The sequence below is a fragment of the Marmota marmota genome, unplaced genomic scaffold (assembly GCF_001458135.2).
Source record: "Marmota marmota marmota unplaced genomic scaffold, marMar, whole genome shotgun sequence".
NCBI lineage: Eukaryota > Metazoa > Chordata > Mammalia > Rodentia > Sciuridae > Marmota > Marmota marmota.
In genome coordinates, this window is record NW_025999913.1 from 20,527,889 (window position 1) to 20,536,563 (window position 8,675).

The following is an 8,675-nucleotide window of genomic DNA, read 5'->3' on the forward strand; positions in this document are numbered from 1 at the left end:
TATGTCAAGAGCTTTGTAATGTTTTGAACAACCAATAAAAAAGAAATATTTTTACTAAAAATAAAAATTTTTAAATGGACATTTTCTTTTCTACTTTTCAATTTAGAAAGCATATCCCTATGTCTTATTAAAGTCCTACATTTTTTTAATTTGTTTATTTATTTTTATGTGGTGCTGAAAATCAAAGCCAGTGCCTCTACCACTGAGCAACATCCTCAGCCCCTAAAGTTTTACATTTATAAAATGTTAGTTTTCTTATTCATTGCAGGCAAAAGATTGGGTCTTCTGATGAGCATGAAGCTTTATATATTGTCAGGAATTCTTGTTGGATAACTCTATTTGTGTTTTATTTCTGTTCAAAGTATCACTTAAAAATATACCATTGTGTTTTGAGTTCAGAAATTTGAATTTCTTCTTTTAAGGTTATATGTTTATTAATACTTAGAGTTATTTCATGTGAAGTGCCATAATTACATTTTATATTAATGTTTGTGCCCCTATGTGCTTAAAGTTGGCTTTTAGAAGTAGAGTTGAGTATATCACATATCTGCTGGGTTTATTAGAAAAGTACATACACTTTTTATCATATTTAAAATGTTATCATATTTAAATTAGTAGAAGCAAAGGTTAGATATGTTAGTATTGTGAGCTGAACAAAGTGCAGATTTACTTTAATAATTTTGGGAATGTTGACATAATGGCTTCTTTGCTATTTTACTCCTGCTATGGTTGTCTATGACCAGATGTCTGGCCTGGAGAATTTTTTTTCACACTGGGTGTTGAACTCAGGGCCTTGTATGTGCTTGGCAAGCACTTAGCTACATACATCCCCAGCCCTTTTTAAAATTTAATTTTGAGACATGGTCTTACTATATTGCCCATATGGGCCTCAAATTTATGATTCTCTTGCCTTAGCCTCCCAAGTAACTGGTATGACAGGCATGTACCTGGCATGTCCTGGAGGATTTTGATGCCAGTATCATGTTTCCAATGTGTTAATAATTTCATAAGCCATATTATGTCCATTTTTCTTCTCAACAGTCAATAAAGCCTTTTTTGTTTTTTCAATGGTATGCTTTAATATGAACATGATTTATGATGTGTCCCTGCTGTTTATGATAGTCTAGTTATAAAATTCACAGTAAGAGTATTTTGATTCTGATAGTCTCAATGGTGTTTCAGGTCCTACATATTTTCCTGGAAGCAGTGATTATTCATTTCCTATTTGATTACACAAATAAGGCACATTTTTTTTTTCTTTTGTGGTGCTGGAGGTTGAACCTAGGGCTTCCTGCATGTTGGGCAAACTCTCTTCCACTGAGCTGCATTGACAGCTCCATAGATCCTTTAGTTATCATTAGCTTCATAACTAGCTAAAGTGATAATAAAATTATATAGAAGTTCTACTGAATTTGAAACATTCAAGAGTCTGGACATCTAGTAATTCTTTATGATTTCTAAAGAGTAGAGTGTTTTTTCATAATGTAACAGCATCTAAGATCAGGCATGGATGGAACTGCCACCTTCATAACTAGCTAAAGTGATAATAAAATCATATAGAAGTTCTTCTGAATTTGAAACATTCAAGAATCTGGACATCTAATAATTTTTTATGATTTCTAGAGTGTTTTTTCATAATGCAGCAGCATCTAAGATCAGGCATGGATGGAACTGCCACCTATGCTCTTTGTGTCTCACCATTTCCTTCAGAATGTCATGGAGGAAATGAACCTTTGTGTCTTTTTAAACTCTTCTGCTCTCAAGGCAGATTGGTTTCCAATATTGTTTACCTTTTTCTTTTCATTTAAGTGTTTGGGCATCTGATAGTTCCTTATGATTTTTAGAAGGTAGATGTTTTCCCATAATACAGTAGCTCTAAAGTTACTTTGGACTGACTGCAACCTGCACTTCTCTGGGCTCACCACTTCTTGCAGAACATCAGGAAGATTTACACTGGTGACCTTTTAAACTCTAATGCCCAGAAGATATCACTCATCGTCATTGCCAGTACTGTTATCTTTTCCTTTTCTTTGACTATTTGTCCAGGGAAAATGTTTTATTTTATTACTGCTAAAGGGTATGCATAGAAACAAAATAAAGACAAGGATTCTTTGGGATAACAAATCCAAAGTCAAAGTGAGTCAACTTGCCATTGGAACATGTATTTTTACAAAGCCTCTCTTTTGATAAAATTCAGCCATGAGTTGAAATATAATCTCATTTTTTTCTCTAGTCTAAAGTGATCAAGTTTTTAGAAGTACCTAGTGACAGCATACAAATATAACAAGTTTACATGTGTGTTGTTACTTCAACACAGAACATAACAGAGGCACTTGTCTTGAATTAAATATTAGCTTAAGTTATTTGATTTTTGTGTTATAATAAATTTTGTGTTCATATTAAAATACAGAACTAGCTAATAGTGTCATTTACCAGTAATTAACTATACAAATAATTAAACAAACAGGTGTTTCTGAAAATGTAGCCATGTTTTTTAAACTTATTTTTTAGTTTTAGGTGGACACAATATCTTTATTTTACATTTATGTGGTGCTGAGGATCAAACCCAGTGCCCTGTGCATGCTAGGCGAGCCCTCTACCACTGAGCCACAACCCCAGACCAAAAATGTAGCCATGTTTAAGGTTTTATTTGAGTATCTTTATCTTTATACAGAAATTTCAAAGAAAGCCTCAACCTGATTTTTCCCTTGTGATGACTTATGTGCACTATCTCATATGTGTTAACATCTTAGACCATTTGTCATTGAAGAACAAATACTAGTATGCTATAATTAACTAAAGTTTTATTTCCTTTGGATTCTCAGTTCTGCCTCTTCCTGTTCCAGGACCCCATCCAGGACCCCAAATTATGTCTAGTCAACATGTCTCCATAGACTCCTCTTGGGATGACAGTTTCTCTGAACTTCCTTGTTCCAGTGACCTCAGCACCATGGGGAGGACCTGTCAGGTAATTTTTAGATTATTCTATGTGGGAGGCCAACCTTACATGTGACTGAGTTACACTCCCTGGCTGGGTGCTGAGGTGCTCAGTGTCTCGTGCATGGGTGTGTCTTGCTATAGCCCCATAGGTGAAGCCACACTCACCTGTTCCTTTGTAATATAACCCTTTGCCCTGTTAGGATAGAATCTTCCATGGAAGTGCCTTGTGTGTGTCCCCTCCTCTTACTGTGCCCTTGGGTGTGGCCTACCCAGGTGTCAGTCAACCTGCTGACAGTGGACATCATGAAGATAGACTCAGCCCCTGAAACCTGACCCCTTGCCTTATTTGAACAGCTTCTCCTCAATAAAAGGGGTCAGCGTGTGCGCGCTCTCTCTCTCTCTCTCTCTCTCTCTCTGCGGACCCTTAAGGTCAGAGGAGCCATCACAGTGACCCCAAAGAAAAAGGTATTTGTGTCTCTTGTGTGGTTATTTCGTGCAGCCCAGTCAGCCCAGTTTAACTAGAGTGACCCCTGAGCCTTTTAGTCATGAGAACAGAAACCCGGCAATTCTACTTTGGGGTTTACTTTTTTTCCCTCACATTTAGACTGGGGGCCATGTGTCTGGGGGAAGCAGTCACAGAGGTGGAGAGCTGAACTGTCATCTCAAACCCTCAAGGTAAATGTCATTTTAGTGTGATCATCTGGCTGGTGGAGTGCTTTTCATGTTTTCTTATTTTTCTCATATTTAGCCTGGGGCTGTGGGTCTGGGGGAAGCAGGTCACAGAGGTGAACAGCTGCTCTGTCATTTCAGACCCTCAAGGAGAATATCATGTTAGTACTAACTGTGCTCACCTGGCTGAGGAGTTACCATTCTCTGCATGTCCACATTGTCTGTGTTTTCTGGAGGACATCATTATACAGGGCCCACACTTAAGGAATAGGGAGTTAGCTTCACTCCTCCTGCCTTAGTTATCTGGTATGCTTCTGCACAAGAAAATTGCATATTGAAAATAATTTATCTCAGTCTATAATTTGTCTTTTTGTTCTCTCTTTTACATACTCTCTAACATTAATAAGATATGTACACTGTGCCCTCATAGTAATATAAAATTTAATTCTTTCATGTGATGCTGGGGATTGAACCCAGGGCCTCACATATATCAGACAATTGCTCTACCACTAAGATATACCCCATCTCTGTAAAAATCTCCCAGGCTGGCTTTGAATTTGCAATCTCCCTGCTCAGCCTTTTGAGTAATTGGGATTCTTGGCATGCAACACTACACTTGGTAAAAACTTAGTTTTATAAAGTACATGTTATCAATATTTTCTTCTGTCAATTTCGTTTTTTTTAATATTTATTTTTTAGTTCTCAGCGGACACAACATCTTTGTTGGTATGTGGTGCTGAGGATGGAACCCGGGTTGCACGCATGCCAGGCGAGCTCGCTCCCACTTGAGTCACATCCCCAGCCCAAGTCAATTTCCTTTTAGTATTGTGTGTTAAAACTCATCACCAAGGGCTAGGGATGTAGCTGAGAATTAGAGAGATTGTCCAACATGTGTATGGCCCTGCATTTGATTCCCAGTTCCGAACACACACACACACACACACACACACACACACACACACACACACAATTACCACTCTAAGATTACATGGATTTTCTTCTGTTTCTGTCTCAAATTTTAGTTATGAACTATTAGGAGTCAATTTTTGTAGGAATTTTGGTTTGTATATACATTCATTTTACTGAATATAGTTTCCAAAAGCTTGTTTAATCACCACTTTTAGACAAATAGTGGTTAATGGGTTTAATTTCCAAAGTCATGGCCTTGAAAAATGTGGATACAGAACTGAAGTTCATCTATTTCCCAGAAATGCCAGAAGGGGGCATGAGTGCACCTCTGAACTGCAGTGTTCTTCACTGAGTCCCAGTGGCCACCAGAGGGCGTGCCACCTTCCCGGACCCAGGAGTAACATGCTACTGATATGACAATGTGATACTGCTAATGTGTTATTTATAATGCTAATGCATTATTCATATAGTGACTTTCGATTCTAACATGTCCTCATGTGGTCTCTGATAGTAATATAGTGCCCATAGCTATATTACATTCAGCCCTATCATCTTTAACATTAGCATCATGTCCACACTGTGGCCTCTAATATTAATGTAATATCCATATTGTGGCTTCTAACAGTAATATAATATTCATATGGTGGCCTTAGATGCTAATATAATATCAGAATCATACTCACTAATATAAGAATCATACTCTCTAACATTAACAAAATATGCACACTGTGCCCTCATAGTAATATAATGACTGCCCTGTGGTTTTTAATTTTAATGTAATGTCCAAACTGCGGCCTGTAATACTAATACAATATCTACACTGTGGCCTCTAATATTCATATACTATTCACATTTTTGTTAGTGGAATATCCATATTATAGCATCCAAGACTTATATAATATCTGCCTAGTGGATTTCAGTGCTAATATAATCTCCATAGTATAGCATCTATACCTGATTTAATAACTGTCCTATGGTCTTTCATAATAATGTGGTATCTATAATATACAATCTTAAACTAATATAATAGCTGACCTTTGATCTTTAGTACTAATATAATAATACTAATATAATATGCATGCATGGCCTTAAACTACTATAACAGCAGCCCTGTGGCCTTTAATACTAATGTAATATCTACATGCTGGAATCTAATTCCAATATGATACCTGACCTTTGACCTTTACTGTTAATATAATATCCATATTATAGCATATAAAACTAATAAAATAGCAGCCCTATAACCTATAATAATTATGATATTCACAACATAGCATAATGCTAGTATAATAACTGCTCTGTAGCCTCTACATTAATATAATATTAATACTGTGGCCTCTCAAACTAATGTAATAGCTGTTCTGTGGCTAATATTGTATCCATACCATAGTATAAAAAACTGGTATAATAGCTGCCCTTTGGCCATTAGTAGTAATATAAAATCCATAACATAGCATCTAAAACTGATATTATAGCTGCCTTGTGACCTTTGATACTAATATAATATTTATATTGTGGCCTCTAAAATTATTATGATATCTTCCTGTGGACTTCAATGCTAATATGATATGCACTATGGTACCTAAAATATTTTAATAGATGCCCTGTGGTATTTAATAATAATAATATCCATACTATAGCATCTAAAACTAATACAATAGGTTCCCAGTTGCTGCCCCCAACCTGCATGGGCAGCTGAACTCAAGGTCACTCATGTGAATTTCCAGGGACACCAAATAAAATGCAGACATACGCTTTACCTTTAAACAAATTTCAGGACAGATCCTCCACTTTTGGCCTCAAGATCCCCAAATGGGACAGTGAGGAAAGTCATGAGAGGCTGGTGAGAGAGAGTGAGCACATTTGGAAGTGGACTTTTATTGGGGGGACACTTATTCTTAGAAAGTTCCATCCAAAAAAGGTCAGAAGTGGCAGGGTTACAAAGGACAGGTGAGTGTAATTCGACCCAAGGGGCTATAGGGAAACACACCTACATCTGAAGACACGTTCTCAAACTTCTGGGACTAAACTGGGATATTTTGCTATTGATATCATATTACTGTAAAAGACCAAAAGGCAGTTATTATATTAAAATTAAATGCTATAGTGTGTGTATTGTATTAGTATTAAAGACCAAGGTCAGCTATTACATTTGTTTTAGATATATTTTGGATGTCATATTAATATGAAAGACCATAAGACAGATAATATATTAGTACAAGATGCTATATTATGGGTGTTACATCAATATTAAAGGTTTCAGGCAAGCTAGTATATTTTTTATGTGCTTGAGTATAGAAATTGCATAAGTATTAAAGGTCACAGCTCAGGTGTTATATTAGTTTTAGATGCAATGGCAGCTATTATATTAGTATTGCATAATAGCTGCCTGGTGGTCTTTTAATATATTATAATCTTAATATGATATCCATACCATTATATTAGCATTATATTAACTATAATATTCATATAAAGACCACAGGGCAAATATTATAATTATTTTAAATGATTTAGTATGGATATTATAATAGTTTTAAAGCTACAAGGCAGTCATTATATTAGTTATAGAGGATATAGTATAAATATCTTTAGTATTAAAACCATTGGGTGTGGGAGGCCACTCTGAATGATTCATGTTTTCCATCCCAGAGCGGAAAGGCTTTGACCGTCACTACATCTCATAGTGACTTGGACATTTCGCCCGCCTGATCCTTGAGTTCCCGTTGAGTTCTCCAGGGATTCAGAGAGTATTTTGGGATGCAGAGCCCAGTGGAAGTGTGGATTTTCCCAGAACGTGCGTGTAGAGTGCTGGTGAGAGTTGGGGAATAAAGAATTGCTGTTTGAATCTACAAGGCTGTGAGTGGCTCGTGATTTTGTGCCCAGCCAGACTGTGGCAATTGGTGGCCTGGATGGGGAACGTCTGAAACTTGGAGGTAAGTGAAATTGCTCGCCCCTGAGGGAAGGTGAGAGAATGGGTGACCATTTCAAAAAACAATGTGTTCTTGTTTTGATTTATTTTGTTTTTGTTTCAAGCTGCCTGTCCCTAGCAATTTCTCAGGCAAACTGGGAAAAATGGTTGGCTCAAGGTTTGAAGTTTGTCGGCCCTGAGGAAGAGAAAATTGATACAACGATTTTTTATTCTGTTTTTGTTTCATTCAGTTGCGGTTTTGTTTTGTGTTATCTTATTGGGTTGCGTTATCCTTATAGTAGATTAGAAATTAGTAAAAAACAAACTGAAAGAGTGTTAAGTAAATTGTTAGAGGTTCAGACCATGGAGAAAGACATTTTAGATCAAGCAAAAGAGAAGGTCTCTCGAGCTAGTCAGACAGAGGAAGAAAGTTTAAAGGAAAAGGGGCTATTAGGAAAAAGGCTACAACAGGAGGCTGCTACTAACTCCGTTTTATCACCAGAGGGCATAATTCAACCAACAGCTCCACCTATGGAGACAGCTGAGTGGCCCTCAAACCCCGTAGTTGATAAATGGGATCCTGAGGCAGGACCTCAAAGATTAGCATGCCCTGTACTTGAGCAGACAGGAGGGCAGTGAATTCACTGTGCTTTAGATTTCAAAACAGTGAAGCAGTTAAAGGAGGCTGTAACAACCCATGGTCCCCAAGCACCCTTCAAGGTAAGCATGGTCGAATCCATTACCAACTTGGACATGACGCCAGCAGATTGGGCTAGTATGTGTAAATCTGTGCTAAATGGAGGACAATATTTGTTATGGAAGGTTGCCAATGAGGAATTTTGCACGGAGACAGCTAGATGAAATGCAGCAGCTGGTTACCCTCAAAAAAATCTAGATATGTTGTTATGAGGGTCAACGGCAACAAATTGAATATGATCCTGCTATATATGCACAAATTGCTGCAGACGCAGTTAGGGCATGGAAAACTTTACAAAGACATGGAGATTTACAAGGCTAGTTATCTAAGGTGATACAGAGAGCTAATGAACCTTATGCTGAATTTGTAGATAGGCTTATTGAAACAGCTGCCAGAATTTTGGGGGATACAGAACAAGCAATGCCATTAATAAAACAACTGGCTTATGACCAAGCAAATCATTGCTGCAGAGAGGTTATTAGACCATGGAAACATGAAGATTTAAACACATATATTAAATTATGTAGAGACATTAATGAACAAGGGCAAGTC